We start from the raw sequence: 17025 nt of genomic DNA, 5'->3' as shown, positions 1-17025 counted from the left end.
GTGACCAGTAAACCTAATTTGCTATTTTACGTACATATATGTTCCAATTCGTTTTATTTACTGTCGATGCGCTGTCAAATATTTACTAATACCATATAAAATGAATGGCCATTTCCTTTGCGAGATCTTTCTTCTTCCGCTAGAATAAAATTTTCTTTTACACCTTTCCCGCTGGGAAAACATTAATATAATATTACTGTAACTAATAACTTATAACTATTACTTATATATACACTAAGAAAAATCATTATAAAGTGGTCTATTAGAATTTACCAGTAGGGACTCTGGCCAAATATATAAATCTTGAATATATGTCATATGGGTCTTTAGAAGCAGATATCACTGTGAATGGGAGTCCGCGTAGTGGCGAAGCGCACCAGGACGGTGTGGGAAGGTGACTATTATATACATATAAACGAAAAAATGAAAATCTACAGTAATCCAATCGTTTCGAGTGACACATGAAACGATGAAAAAAAACTAAAAAATATGCATACCAAAACTTTAAACAAGAAAGGAAGTTAACTTTGGCAAGCCGAAGTTTGTATACCCTTGCAGTTATAAGAAATAATCAACTTTAGTAACACCACGTAACATTTTTAAGGATTGTTGCTGACTTAAGTGATATTAAAAAAAAAAATTATTTCATTCTTATTTTTTAAATTATTTTTTGACTTCTATATGTTAGAGTAGTCGGTTTTTATTAAATTGAATTCAAAATTTCTAAAAATATAAAACACTATATTCAAAATATTATGAAATAATATGTCAAAAAGCCCCAAATCTATAATAATTTCCCAGCAATTTTCCGATCGTTCCTATGACAGCTATATGTTATAGTCGTCCGATTTTGATAAAAATTTAATTTAAAATTCAGAACTGATTAAAAAATCTTATTTTCAAGCTTATAAGGTTATATGTTAAAAAACACCAAAGATATAATTTTTATTTCATGTTTTCCGACTAATTTTCCGATCGTTCTTATGGCAGATTTTTTATTAAATCGGACGACTATATCATATAACTGTAATAGGAACGATCGCATAATTGGTGGGCAATAATGCGAAACAAATTATAGCTTTGGGGCTTTTTGACATATTATCTTATAATATTGGGAATATAAATTTTTATATTTTTAAGAATTTCGAATTGAATTTAATAAAATTATTGATTATTTTTTATAACTGCAAGGGTATACAAACTTCGGCTTGCCGAAGTTAACTTCCTTTCTTGTTATTTCATGTTTTTCGACTAATTTTCCGATCGTTCCTATGGTAGCTATATGATATGGTCGTCGGATTTTGATATAATTTAATTCGAAATTCAAAACCAAATAAAAAAATGTTATTTTCAAGCATAGGAGGTTATAAGTTAAAAAACACCTAAGAGATAATTTTTCAATTTTATTTTTCCATTAATTTTCCGATTGTTTCTATGGGAGCTATATGATATAGTCGTCCGATTTTGATAAAATTTAATTCGAAATTCAAACCCAAATAAAAATGTTATTTCCAAGCTTTTAAGGTTATATGTTAAAAAACACCAAAGATATAATTTTTATTTCATGTTTTCCGACTAATTTTCCGATCGTTCTTATGGCAGATTTTTTATTAAATCGGACGACTATATCATATAACTGTAATAGGAACGATCGCATAATTGGTGGGCAATAATGCGAAACAAATTATAGCTTTGGGGCTTTTTGACATATTATCTTATAATATTGGGAATATAAATTTTTATATTTTTAAGAATTTCGAATTGAATTTAATAAAATTATTGATTATTTTTTATAACTGCAAGGGTATACAAACTTCGGCTTGCCGAAGTTAACTTCCTTTCTTGTTATTTCATGTTTTTCGACTAATTTTCCGATCGTTCCTATGGTAGCTATATGATATGGTCGTCGGATTTTGATATAATTTAATTCGAAATTCAAAACCAAATAAAAAAATGTTATTTTCAAGCATAGGAGGTTATAAGTTAAAAAACACCTAAGAGATAATTTTTCAATTTTATTTTTCCATTAATTTTCCGATTGTTTCTATGGGAGCTATATGATATAGTCGTCCGATTTTGATAAAATTTAATTCGAAATTCAGAATTTATTTAAGAAAGTTATTTCCATGCCTAGAAGGTTACATGTTAAAAAACACGAATTATATAATTTTTTCATATTTTCCGATCGTTCCTATGGCAGCTAATTATATAGTCGTCCGATTTTGATCAAATTTAATTATTAATAAAATAATTTCATTAACTAATAAAAAAATGTTAGTTCCAAGCTTAGAAAGTTATATGATATAAAACAGTGAAGATAAATTTTTTTTAAAGCTGTTTCTTATATACTACCTGCAATAAAAAGAAGACTTTTGGGAAAGTTTCAGCCCGATAGCTTTAAAACTGCGTTGCAAACTTCTGACTGAAATCATTATAACCTCTGCAAGGGTTTAAAAATCTATTGGTGTGGGAGAAAAAGTAGAGAAAGTGCAAAAGTTAAAATTAAGAAAATTTGATCTGCTGGGACCGATGGGAAAATTTACCCCCGCTATAAATTTAGTTGCATTGTTAACTAAAATACGCGTCGAATGACACCTTAACTGTCAACAAAATCGGATGCTCCGCTTAAAAGTAATACGCAAAACAAGGTTTTCGGAGTCCAGTCAAATTGAAAATGTTATCTTGCTTATCAGTTTGTACCTAAACGTGATTCTAGACAATCTTAAACACCTCAATATAAGAAACATTAGTTTTACCACTTTTGGAAAAACTAGCTAGTTTGGAAAACAGCTATAAATAGCTACATTTTCTATAGCCGTAAATTGTGAAGTATAGTATGAAGTATATAGATACCCGTTACACAGCTTAAGGGAAATAGAAATATAAAAGCAGCAAAGCTATATTTTAGGACGCCTCCTACCGGCTATTTCAGTAGATGTTATGTGGGCGGCAGACAGATTTAAACATTTTAACCGTTTGTGGGCGTTAGAGTGGGGGTGGCACATTTTTTAGGTATTCATGCGACAAACACATTTCAGTTAAAATTTTGTTTCTATCAAAAATACTGTATGCTCTACTCAGAAATACAAAAGCCATAAGGTTGTAATGAGAGCTAGCGAGAAGGCTGTGATAATTTCAAAGGGCTTATTACAATAAATTCGATATCTTGAGAACGAAAAGTAGAGGTTTTATGCAAAAGACATGAACTTAATCGGATAAAAACGATCCTTGCTCTAATTTGCAGCGCGTCTATTCGATCCGTTAAGACTTATTTGCCCTGTCGATCCCTTGCTAATATTTTAAATTATTACTTGATAGCCACTGCGAAATGAAATTGCTGGTAAGTGCCCAGATGGTTGCTGCGATATCTAATCACTCATGACTGCCATTAGTCGAACACTTTTCCCACGTTATAAATGCATAAAAGGAATCCTTGTGTTAATTATATAAGTAATACATTATATATTGCCTAATAAATAGGTTGTTGTAAACTTTTGTTATTGGTTTAATATGATATTTACTACAGCCTTACTCATAAGAAATAAAATCACTACTACTACAAATTTAAAATTGACTACGGTTATTCTGTTTTTTATTTAAATATGCGCCACATTGAAAATTTACTTTTTTTCTTTTGAAATAAAACATTCTTGCAATTTATTCAATTTTGACAAAAATTGTGCGTTGTACACGGTTTTTTAGAACTCTGCTTCTGAATATATAACTTTTTGAATACTGTTAATTTAAAATCCAATCAATAGAACAAAAATGTTCTTATAATATCGACTTAAAAAATTGATTCACGTGTCTTTGCACAGTTAATTTATGTCTAAAGTTCTGGAAATGTTATTTATTTATTTGTTTTATTGAAGTTAGCCAATATATATATACATCGAAGAATTATGTATTAGATCAAAATAAAATGTACATCGTAACATTATTTGAAATAAAATAGAAGTTGGTTGTGGCAATGCAGACATTCGATCGGTATTAGCAACATTTGCTTTGTCATTAACTTGTTAGGAATGACCTTACAAAGAAGATTTCTTGGTCACCGTGAGTGACAGTCGGCAATGTATTGGTAGAACTGCTTAAGCGGAGGGGGGCAGCTTAGGCAAAATAAGAATTCTAAGAATATTAGAATGGATACATTAAAAAAAGCGTTCAAATTGCAACAACAATTAGAGGCAATAAATGTTAAACTATCATGTATGTCAAATGGCGATTGGTCGGAGGGAGAACAAAATGGTTCTACCCTCGCAAATATTCCTTGTTTAAATTCTTAACCCGCTACAGTAAAATACTAAAACATGGTACTCCCAGAAGTTGATGGCTTCTAAGCGCGGAGCCTTAAAATTTTATAGGTTTGTTCATTAGCTTGGTTCACAATGACGAATAGCTATCCAAGCTCAAAAAGTTCAATCATCTGCTATCCTGTTTGGGAAAGGAATCGTTAGAACAATAGAGGCTTACAAGATCTCAGAAGCAAAATATGCAAAGGTCCATTAGGTTTTTGGTTTTTGAAGTTTGAAAGTATATCTAGCTTGCTTGAAATGCCATTAATGAACGCGATATCCTCCGCAGCATTACGATCTCTAATCGTAATCGGAACGAGAAATTGAGAAAATAAAAGCCAACGCAATATTATTCACATCGACTTGTCTGGAGTTGATTCCGAAACCTCGCGATGAAATGAACAACTTATCTACGTCTTGGTTCCGATTGCTCAAGTGCTCTTAATTAACGAACAACGAACAGAAAAACTCAGCTGGGAACAAGTTTATATATAGCAAAGCGGCATTAGCAGTCTCCGGACCTGCCTAAGAACCAAAATTAAAATGTCACTTCTTCAAGTCAGACAACCATTTCATTCAATGTTGTACTTCCCTCGCAAATATCTCGGTAGAAGCTCGGTTCAACTTCGCAACTTGTATATGCCGCCGCCTACTGACTATCAAGTAGCCCAATATCATCAAGGTCACAGGTTATCTTTATAGAGGAGTAGCTAAGTAATTTGCATTTAAAACGATATCACCATGCGAGGAAATTATTTGGCATTGGTAATTCCGCGTGTTCAGCTAACTTTTCAGTATTTGAATGCAGAATTTTACTAACGTTAAGAAACAACTGTAATCTCTTCTTTTTTTTAACCTAATAGTGTCTACATGCTGTGCGGCATGTCTATCTAAGTATAAAAAAGTAGCTACGAAAGGCAACAATTTGAATAAGACACTCACTTGTCTGGCGTGACACTTTGGAATAATCGTGCCTTTCAAATAAAGTCCATCTCGTTTCGATTTCTCGTATGAAACAGCACGGCGACGTTTTCTGTCATTAAAGCGGTGCATGAAAGTTTACCCAGTTTAGGAAGGATTTAGCTTTGGCCACATGGATCAACAGATAGTAAGGTACCCAATGAGCCTCATTATTTCAGATTGATTAAGATTTCGTGGACGTTGAATTGCACTGAACGATCGACAGTTTCACAAGTTAAAAGTCCTTATTAACGAAGACGGCGATACAAAAACTTTAGGTTTCACAGAACAAGATACCTTAAAATTCAACGACCAGATGATTGCATCGAAAATCAACCCCGAAAAACGACCCAGTAATCGAACACTTTTTCACGATATAAATGCAAAAAAGGAATCATTGTGTTAATTATACATCGAGCACCTTCATCGAGCGGTTTACTTAAAACTGTTAATGGATATCACATCTAACTCATGTGTCTTCTGCCTCAGCCGATTTGTTGGGCGCCGCCGCTCGCTCGATCGACTTTATTGCACAGCTCACTTTTGGCAAGACACGACGCTCTTTGCTTTACACCTAGGATCAGTACCCCCTTATTCCGACAAAAATCACTCAGCTTAAATCAGCCAAATAATTTTTTTTTTCATTGATCAGCAGAAAACCATTATCCGTGAACCGTTGTCAACTGTTTTATACGTCCCCGACCACGTTCTGTGCTGCTTAAATTAGTACTACATTCATCCTCACCATTAACAGGTGCATCTACCACTAGCAACACCACTGGAAGCATAAAATCTATATGAATACTTAAACAAAATTTGTATTATCAACTATCATTGCGTCACATATAGTGTTTTGAGCTGTTGCTAAATATCACTAAGAATGAACAGCGTGAAAAAAAACGCGTTCATCAAAATTTTCATAAAAATTACTTTAAAAGTCAATTCCGACATTGACAGAAATTATTTTATAAATTCTTTGTCTAATGGCGTATAAAGGTCAAATTTTTAGAGCCCGTCGAGTGTTCTACGGGATCTTCATAACCATTTTAAACGAGCCTTTAAGGCGATAGGGCCCTGGCCTCATAACTATTTTTTCAGATTGATTAAGATTTCGTGGACGTCTAATTGCTCTCTCAAGGAGCGACAGTTTCGCTAGTCAGAAGTCCTCATTGACGAAGACGGCGGTACGAAAACAGAATACCTTCAAATTCATCGTCCAGATTGCATTGAAAATCTACCCCCACAAAGCGATCCTTGCTCTTATTTACAGCGTGTCTATTCGATCCGTTAAGACTCATTTGCCCTGTCGATCCCTTTCTAATGTTAAATTAGTACTTGATTGCTATCTCGAAATTGCTATTATGTGCCCAGTGGTTGCTGCGGTATCTAATCACCGCTACCCTACTAAAAGCATACATAAGCGAAGTCACGACAATTGACGCATACATTTTTAAATTTCAATGCTTTTATTTCATTGTTTTGATTTTATTTCCTTTTTAACTTACAGTATGGGCTCTGTTCATACTGTAAGTTCACGATGTTATTAGGGTCCTTAGCACCTCCTCGCCAGAATCTGAGGTCTGCGTAGCTTTTCGCTTTAAGCAACACATGTTTCTCACGCATCACATCGCCTTCTGCAGCGTCTTTCCCGGAGGCACCTAAGCGACAGCATCGCATTAGAAAAAATTTGGATTTAATTAGTTACCACCTTGGAAATTTTCTGTTCCTTTATTTATTTAATTTTGTTGTAAAGAATAATTAAGAAAAATATATAGTTGCGGAAAAGAAGAACCCTTTTTCAGGGGTTAATACTTAGAGATGATAGGGAGTCTTCTTTAAATTGCCACGTTAGGAACTTACGCAAACAAAAGTAAAAATAAAGGAATTTGAACAAAAAGCATTAGTTTCAAAAACAAATATCTTTTAGTTTTGGTTCTTAGGAAGTTAGCACTCAATGAGATTTTAAAATTATTTCACAGTTTTGTAATATCTTTCATTTGTTTACTATATTAATATGCACTAATTCTTGTTTTCACTATAAAAACTAATATATTCACTGAAATTTTTTCTGTTACTGTGTTTTTGGGAATCTTGAATTCCTCTTTATTTATTGTACATTAACTTGTATATACTTTCACTGTTTCAAAAATTTGGGTCTGTGGGAGCCTTTCCTGGGCATCGTATATATATTTTTTAATTCATTGGTTTTGTGTATTAATCAATGTTAGCGTGGGAAACTGTAACTATTTCACATAAGTAATCGGAAGTGAAGAGGAAGAAGAAAGACGCGTGTCCATGCATTTTCCGTTGCACATGAAAAAAAATTATATTTTTAATGTTTTTTAACATACGAGTATAACCTTCTTAGCTTGGAAATAACATTTTTTAATTAGTTCTGAATTTCGAATAAAATTTTATAGAAATCTGACGACTATATCGTATAGCTGTCATAGGAACGATTGGAAAATTGGTGGGAAAATAATATGAAACAAATTATAGCTTTGGGGCTTTTTGACATATTATGCTGAAATATTGGGAATATAATTTTTTATATTTTTAAGAATTTCGAATTCAATTTAATAATAAAATTCGGACTACTCTAACATAAAGCTGCACAAAAAAATGGCTTGGAAAAAGAATGAAATATTTTTTTTTTCAATATCACTGAAGTCAGCAAGAATTCTTAAAAATTTCACATGGTGTTAATACAGTTGATTATTTCTTATAACTGCAAGGGTATGCAAAATTAACTTCCTTTCTTGTTTATTTATCGACACTACAGACTAGCTTATTACAGTTTTATAGATACAAACATATTCTGTCTCATCGACAGAAATAGCAAGCGTCTGCAAACCTCTGAAACCTAATAAAAAAAGAACAAAAAATGTCTTCATCTCTCTTGCACGGCCTTTTTTTCAGGTAGTATATTTGTCGGAACCAGCCGGATCGGATTACTATATGTTATAGATCCCATAGGAATAATAGAAAGAACAAAAATTTTTGTAAATAATATCTTTGGTGTTTCCTGATATAAAACCTCCTACGCTTCGCAATAATATTTTTAAATTAGTTCTGAATTTCGAATTAAATTTAATCAAAATCGGATAACTATATCATATAGCTGTCATAGGAACAATCTGAAAATTGGTGGGAAAATAATATGGAAAAGTGATATCTTTGCTGTTTTAATTCTTTTATTTGTTTAAGAATTTAGAATTAAGTTTAATAAATGTAGGACCACGCTAACATATAGCTGTCAAAGTAAGGGTCAAAGAAATAATGAAATCAAGCTAGCAACAATCCTTAAAACTGTAACCTGGTGTTACCAACGTTGATTATTTCTAATAACTGCAAGGGTATACAAACTTGGGCTTGGCGAAGCTAACTCCCTTTCTTGTTTTATATTGGTCGACATTGTAGACTGACGGTGAAGTAGTATAGATGCCAACATAGTCTGTCGCTCTTATCGACAAAAGAAAAAGTATTTGTGGGCAAACGTCCAAAACCTAATAAAAATCCAAAAAATTATCGGTGCAAGCCGACAAAATCCAGTTCTTGTTGATTGACGGCTTGTCTGTATGACGTAAAAAAATATGTCGGAAAGCTGTGACGTTCTTTGAAAGTTATGTTACTCATGTATATTAGTTTACGAATACATGGAGCGTTCTGTGGAAAACCGTCTACACAGCTCTGAATTTGGTCCCATATTTTTCTTAATTTTGACGTAATAGTATATGTAAAGGAAGACGCAAAGTGTGATTTGAGGGCTTCCACATGAAGAATAAACAAAGACCAATATAATCGCAAAGGTGTGTAACGGCCATACATACATTGTCTTTGATATATGCAGCTAAATTTTGGTTGCTCCGAAATTTGGTTCTGTTGTTGCTATTTAATATGTTTGTGTTTAGCTGTACAATTTTCATAAAGCGTGCCGAATGTAAAAAATAAAGAAAATTTATTTAAATGTGTTGTAAAACACATTTTTGTCACAAAGGTTGATATCAGAACTTTTGATTGTTGAAGGTGCGATCGTCACTATATTTTTGACTCGTTAATAGGTGTTTTTGTTTGATATAAGAATCATGTTAGAAAGGCGTACACATTTCAAAATACCTTCCGTCAAACTATCTAGTTTTTCCAAAAGTGGTAAAACTAATGTTTCTTATATTGACCTGTTTAAAATCGTCTTGAATTTTCAGGACTTTAAAATAACTTTTCGGTAGAAACTGACAAACAAATGATATTTATCAATTTGAGAGGACCCGAAAACCTTGTTTTGCGTATTGCTTTTGAACGGAGCATCCGATTTTAATTGAGAATACAACTAAGTTAATAGCGCTTTACACTTTCACCACCCATTCTCCCAAACTCATACAAGGTCTTGAAAGCTTTTCTTGCAATACCTTTCGATTGATGTATCACTTGAAACAATCGGACGATTACTGTATATTTTCATTTCTTCTTATATATATAGTAGTCGCCTTCGCACACCCTTTTGGTGCGATTCGTCACTACGTGGACTGCCGTCCACAGTGATAATTGACTATTTATATTTATAATCAATTGGTGTCTGTTACCATTATTTTAAATAGTTTTCCTAATATTAGTCAAAATCGCCACTTGAATTTGCTATCGTTGACTTGGTTATTTAATATAATGTACGTATGGATAGCATATATATACCTAAAGCTTCTCAAAGCAGGACTTGCGTTAGCAAGCTCATATCATCATATAAAGTAGGTACAAAATAAATGTTTTTTTTTTCTCCAACCAACCAATAAGCTTAGAATTTCAAAATTTAAGGGTTATTTCGGCAGAGCGAGCTGTCGAAAACGAAATACATTCTTGCATGTTACCAATGCCTGAAGGTACCCAGTCGTAAATGACAGCATTTCAGCTGGAATTGTTATACCCTTGCAGAGGGTATAATGATTTCAGTCAGAAGTTTGCAACGCAGTGAAGGAGACGTTTCCGACCCCATAAAGTATATATATTCGTGATCAGCGTCACAAGACGAGTCGATCTAGCCATGTCCGTCTGTCCGTCCGTTTCTACGCAAACTAGTCTCTCAGTTTTAAAGCTATTGAGCTGAAACTTTCCCAAAAGTCTTCTTTCTATTGCAGGTAGTTTATAAGTCGGAACCAGCCGAAACGGACAACTAAATCTTATAGCTCCCATAGGAACTATCGGGGAAAAAATGAAAAAAAAATGACATCTTTAGTGTTTTCTAACATATACCTTTATAAGCTTGAATATAACATTTTTAAATTAGTTCTGAATTTTGAATTAAATTTTATCAAAATCGGACGACTATATCATATAGCTGCCATAGGAACGATCGGAAAATTAGTTGAAAAACATGAAATATAAATTATATCTTCGGTGTTTTTTAACATATAACCTTAAAAGCTTGGAAATAACATTTTTATTTGGGTTTGAATTTCGAATTAAATTTTATCAAAATCGGACGACTTTATCATATAGCTGCCATAGGGATGGCCGGAAAATTAGTCGAAAATATGAAATAAAAATTATATCTTTGGTGTTTTTTTTAACATATAACTTTATAAGCTTGAAAATAACATTTTTAAATAGTTCTGAATTTCAAATTAAATTTAATTAAAATCGGACGACTATATTATATAGCTGTCATAGGAACGATAATTGGTGGGAAATAATATGAAACGAATTATAGCTTTGGGGCTTTTTGACATATTATATTATAATAATGGGAATATAAATTTTTATATTTTTAAGAATTTCGAATTCAATTTAATAAAATTATTAATTATTTTTTATAACTGCAAGGGTATACAAATGCAATGCAAAATGCAATTTTTTATTGCGCCTGTAATATGTATCAAGAAAAAATCTAATATCTGTAAACTTCCCCAAGGAATACTTAAAATTGGATTTAAATTTCATAATAACATTTTTATTTCTATATTTATTTTTAATCGTGGTTTGCTACATTAGTGATGACAACCATAGCTGCTGGTGCTTTCATTTATGTACATATATCCTTGTCGTTTTATTATTTGCACTATATTCCTCATATTGAACTACATACATTAACTACACTTAACTTACTTTTGAAAATATTGATCCAAAATTGGTAGTGGAGAACTGCCAAATATTTCAAAATACGAAACACAAACTTCACTTTTTCAATGACAAATGGAACCATGCGCTTTTTTATTGTTCCCTTTTCTCTTTTTCCTTTGCGTATCAAGAGGACCGTATGTTTCTACGCAATCTCTCAGTTTGAAGGCAATCGGGCTGAAACTTTCCCAAAAGTCTTTTTTCTATTGCAGGTAGTATATAAGTTAAACTATATCTTATAGCTTCATTGGACCTATCGGGGAAAAAATTTAAAAAAATATTTATCTTTGGTGTTTTTTTAACATATAACCTTCTAGGCTTGGAAAAATTTTTTTTTTTAATTTTATTTTAAATCAGTTCTGAATTTTGAATTAAATTTTATAAAAATCGGACGACTATATCATATAGCTGTCAAAGGAACGATCGAAAAATTGGTGGGAAAATAATATGAAACAAATTATAGCTTTGCGGTTTTTTGACATATTATTTCATAACATTGGGAATATATTGTTTTTTATATTTTTAAGAATTTCGAATTCAATTTAATAAAAATCGGACTTCTTTAACATATAGATGTAAAAAAATGGTCTAAAAAAATGAAATACGTTTTTTTTTAGTATCACTGAATTCAACAACAATTCTTAAAAATTTCTCATGGTGTTACTAAAGATTATTATTTGTTATAACTGCAAGGGCATACAAACTTCGGCTTGCCGAAGTTAACTTCCTTTCTTGGGTCTGATGATGTTGTTTCTGGTTTTATATTTGACAAATGTCATAAAAGGCGTACTTAGTATTTTATATATACAATATATATATAATATAACTAATTTCAAGTAATTAGATCAATTTTTTTTTTCATCCGAATTCGCTGTCCAGATTTTAATTCGTCGTCATTACAATAAAAATATTGCAATTCAGATATCCCATGAATATTCTGAATTTAGTTCCATTATTCTTGTAAGTTATACTCTTTAGACTGATCTACAATCTTGTCGGATGATAAAAAATAAATAATGACATTATCAATGTTCTTCATAGCATATTCATAAAAAGAAAATGCGTCTGGTAATGAACTTTTTTGGGTCTCGTTATTTGCCACACCTTCTTTTTTATTACTGCTCCAACTCCATCAACGGCTCCCTCTTTATGGGAATAACAAATTCAATTCAATTGCGGCGCTTTCCAAATCATTTACAAAATCAAACAGGCTTGACATTATTCGCTTATTTTTAAACTGAAATGAAAATAAAAAATATAAACTTTAGAAAAACTTCCGTGCAATTTCTCAATCTCAGTTAAAACGTCCATTTTGTTATGCGTAAACTTGTAGCTTATAACAGCAAAAGACTTTGTTGATCCTGCCAACCAAGCCACACACCTAAAAATTGTTTCTTGGCAGTACGTTAAATGAGCACTTTGGATCTCACTTTAATTTGTTATTCTATAATTTTAAGCAAAATCAATCTGAATGGCCAATTTAGTCGGTTTTAGGTTCGCTTTGATTTTTTGGAAGTACTCCTGTTTAACTCTTTTGACAAAAAAATGGGTTTTAAAGAACGTAATTTAGTATCCAAAGCATATATTAGGCCGGAAAAGGTTGCATTAATAGTGCACAAATTGATTTGCTTATTATTTTTTAACCAATGCTGCCAATATGGAAGACGAAGTTAAGTCTTCCATATTTTTCCACAATGTTAAAGGAATGAACTATTATTTTATATCTGTAATACACTTCTTGCAAATGTTTGTCATGCAATTTTCATTAAAAATATTGCAGCAAACAGATTTAAGAAAACTTTCAAAATTGGTGAGAACTAAAGGTAAAATGGTTCCGAAGCTTTGTAACAAGTACCCGAAATTGGCATGGTATTTGGTCTATCAATTTTACATGACAAGGTCGCAATCCAAATAATGTGGATTTGCCTAATAATTCCATGTTGGTACCCTCATTTTTCTAAAGATCGTACGCTTCACACACTGTCATTAATAGAAAGCGTTTTGCTACTAGTTGCCCTTCAGAAAACATCCGTTTGCGCCTTACGCTGTCGGAAGTAGCCCACTTTTCATCGCCAGTTACCATACGTTTCAAAAACGGGTCGATTTTGTTGCGCTTCAGAAGCGATTCGCATGCGTCGATACGGTCAAAGAGGTTTTGCTTTTCAGTGACTTCAAGCTTCTTCAAATGTTTTATGACTCATTCTACGGATGCTACTATGCCGGTCTCTTTCGAGCTATTCAGCGATTTTTCGGAGCCTGACGCATCTTGGACCACCTCTACACCAGAACGAAAACGTTGAAACCACCGTTGTGCTGTGTAAAAGGAAACTATATCGGGTTCATAAACTGCACGCATTGTTATTATTCGCGGCTTGAGATGCATTTTTGCCTTTATAGTAATAGTACTGTAAAATATGCCGTATTTTGGCATATGCTAAAACTCGTGAACGACGCAAAAAACAACAATCAATCAAAGGCGTGGTAACGCGTGAAAGAGGTTTGCAAAAAGATACAACACGACCCGATGAGACGAATAAAACTAAACCAGCGCGCTTGCAGCAACAACTAGCGGAAATACCGCAAGATTTTATTGACAATTTAAATATAGCTGTTCATATGTATACCAATTACCTCAGCTTGTAGATTAAAGAATTAGAACGAGCCGCTGTTCAGACTATCGGCCACAATTCAGGATACTCCGATTTCGGGACCCAAGTCTAGAGTCTAAAGTCCAAAATTAGAGAGTCACTCAATAGCAACAAAACCCACTCACAAAAAGCTCTAAAGCTCAAAACCGAGGTATAATCGTAAATGAAGTAGGAGTTCAGTTTGAGATTTGTCAATAACAAGCCAGTGTTCTTCAAATATAAAAATTTTAACCAGTTTAAGAATAAGAAGAATAAGAAATTAAAAAAAGTTTTTTTTATTTATGCTTTTGGTGCAAGAATATATATTATATATATATTAATATATATATATATACAGGATGCCAATGAGGCTGGGGGACAGACTGTTCTTCTTTAATTGTTCATCATGACTCGCATCATGCACTCTGTATCGATTCTGTTTATTTAAATGTATTCCGATGCATTTTATACGACTGCATTGCTTGTTTTTTCGTGTTCTTTAACTTTATTGTTTGAGGCATTTTGTCTTTGGTTATGCACAAGTTTACAATTTAGAAACATGTTTAACAAGAAAGGGAGTTGACTACGGCAATCCGAAGTTTGTATACCCTTGCAGTTAAAAAAAATAATCATCATCACCATGTGAAATTTTTAAGGATTCTTGCTAACTTCGGTGATATTAAAAAAAAATTATTTCATTCCTTATTTCAAACCTTTCGATCTATCTAGAGTACTCCGTATTTTATTAAATTCAATTTTGAAATTCTTAAAAATATAAAACATTATATTTCCAATGTTATAGGATAATATGTCAAAAAGCCCCAAAGCTATAATTTGTTTCATATTATTTTTCCACCAAATTTCCGATCGTTCCTATGACAGCTATATGATATAGTCGTTCGATTTTAATAAAATTTAATTCGAAATTCAGAACAAATTAAAAAATGTTATTTCCGAGCTTAGAAGGTTATATGTTAAAAAACACCAAAAATATAATTTTTATTTCATGCTTTCGACTAATTTTTGTTCCTATGACAGCTATATAATATAGTCGTGCGATTTTGATATTACTTAATTCGAAATTCAAACCCAAATAAAAAATGTTATTTCCAAGCGTAGGAGGTTATATGTTAAAAAACACCGAAGATATAATTTTTCAATATTATTTTACTACTACTTTTCCGATTGTTCCTATGGGAGCTATTTGATATAGTCATCCGATTTTGATAAAATTTAATTCGAAATTCAGGACTAATTAAAAAATGTTATTTCCAGCCTTAGAAGGTTATATGTTAAAAAAACACCAAAGATATAATTTATTTTAAATTTTTTCCCCGATAGTTCCTATGGGAGCTATAAGATATAGTTGTCCGATCCGGCTGGTTCCGACTTATATACTACCTGCAATAGAAAGACGACTTTTGGGAGAAAGTTTCGGGCCGATAGCTTTAGAACTGAGAGACTAGTTTGCGTAGAAACGGACGGACAGACGGACATGGCTAGATTGACTCGTCTAGTGACGCTGATCAAGAATATATATGCTTTATGGGGTCGGAAACGTCTCCTTAACTGCGTTGCAAACTTCTGACTGAAATGATCATACCCTCTGCAAGGGTATACAAATGTGGACGCTTGACAGACAGACCTTAGCTTTGCAACCGGTTGTAGGTGTTAGAATGGGCGTGGCACATTTGGATAACAAAACTTTTGCTCAGATCTCAGACTTTATAGTTTCCTAGATGTCTACGTTCACACGGACTGACAAAATACGGAAATGACTTGTTCGATTCGGCTAGTGTTCCTAATTAAGTTTATATGTAATTAATGGGGTAAGAAACGTTGTCCTTTTACCTGTTAATGCTTTTCCCCAATTAAAATATTCCAATTTTATTTTGGAAGTGTATAAATATATTAAAATACCTAGACAACGCTATTTTTTGGAAATAACACTTCAAACTTTCCTGCAGTTTCAATATATTTAAGGTGTAAAAACATGTTTTTGTATACCCTTGCAAAGATTATAATGATTTCAGCCAAAAGTTTGCAACGCAGTGAATTGATCACCATCACTATACGAGTCGATCTAGCCATGTCCTTTCGCCCGACCGTTTCTACGCAAACTAGTCTCTCAGTTCTAAAGCTATCGGGCCGAAACTTTCTCGAAGATCTTCTTTCTTTTGCTGGTACTATATAAGTCTAACCAACAGAATCGGACAACTATAATTTATAGCTCCCATAGAAATATTATTTAAATGTTATTTAAAAATTATATCTTTGATATTTTTTAACATATAACCTTAGCTGGAGTCTGTTACGTAGTTTTGTTTTGACAAGATTCATCTGGCTGAAAACGCGTTCAACCACGGTAAGGACAGCAATCGAATTGCAAAAGAGGCAATAGTATCAAAAGGTTTATTGTTTCCTGCGTCTGTATACGCTAAAACCTCTGCCCAAAACTGGACGGTATTACTAATTTGCTCTCATCTAATGAGATGAATCTGGTCAATTTGCGATAAAAAATCATCAATATTTGAGACCTTGAAAAATTCGAATATTTTTATATAGTAAAATGTATTTTTATGGACGCTGTGAATATTGATTTTAAAATAAGCTAGATTTCAGGCTATAAGCTATTTGCAAATTTTATAAGCTATATCATTTTGAAATATGCTAGATCTAGCCTGAAAAAAGGTAAAATGGCCACACTGGTGTTTATTGAAGTATTAATTTATGTTACTAACGGAATATATTTTTGTATATTTTTTTACATTTTGAATTAAATTTAAAACAAATAGGACGATACATCTGTTAAAAAGACTGTCAGAGAAATAAAGACTGCAAGGGTATACGAACATCGGCTTGCCGATGTTCTTTGTTTAGCTCTAATGAATCATTTGTGAATTAGCCAACCAATGTTGTAGCAAATGAGTACCTCAAATATTTTTGGGCCAAGATAACTATGAAAAAAATTATTGACGTGCAAGTGCTCTGTGTATTTTAAGTTTGATCTAGATTCTTTATATATGTATAAGGGATTT

The 17025-nt window shown here is 32.5% G+C and overlaps 1 protein-coding gene across 4 annotated transcripts in view; it reads left to right on the top strand.

The window, feature by feature from the left end:
• The window catches only part of LOC108027471 (unextended protein), a 124919-nt gene that overhangs the window by 1992 nt on the left and 105902 nt on the right, over positions 1-17025 (top strand). The gene's annotated exons all lie outside the window — the stretch shown is intronic.

Source organism: Drosophila biarmipes, unplaced genomic scaffold, assembly GCF_025231255.1.
Source record: "Drosophila biarmipes strain raj3 unplaced genomic scaffold, RU_DBia_V1.1 ptg000007l, whole genome shotgun sequence".
Taxonomy (NCBI): domain Eukaryota; kingdom Metazoa; phylum Arthropoda; class Insecta; order Diptera; family Drosophilidae; genus Drosophila; species Drosophila biarmipes.
Note: the sequence above shows the minus strand (reverse complement) of the source record. Positions and strands in the feature narration are given on the sequence as shown.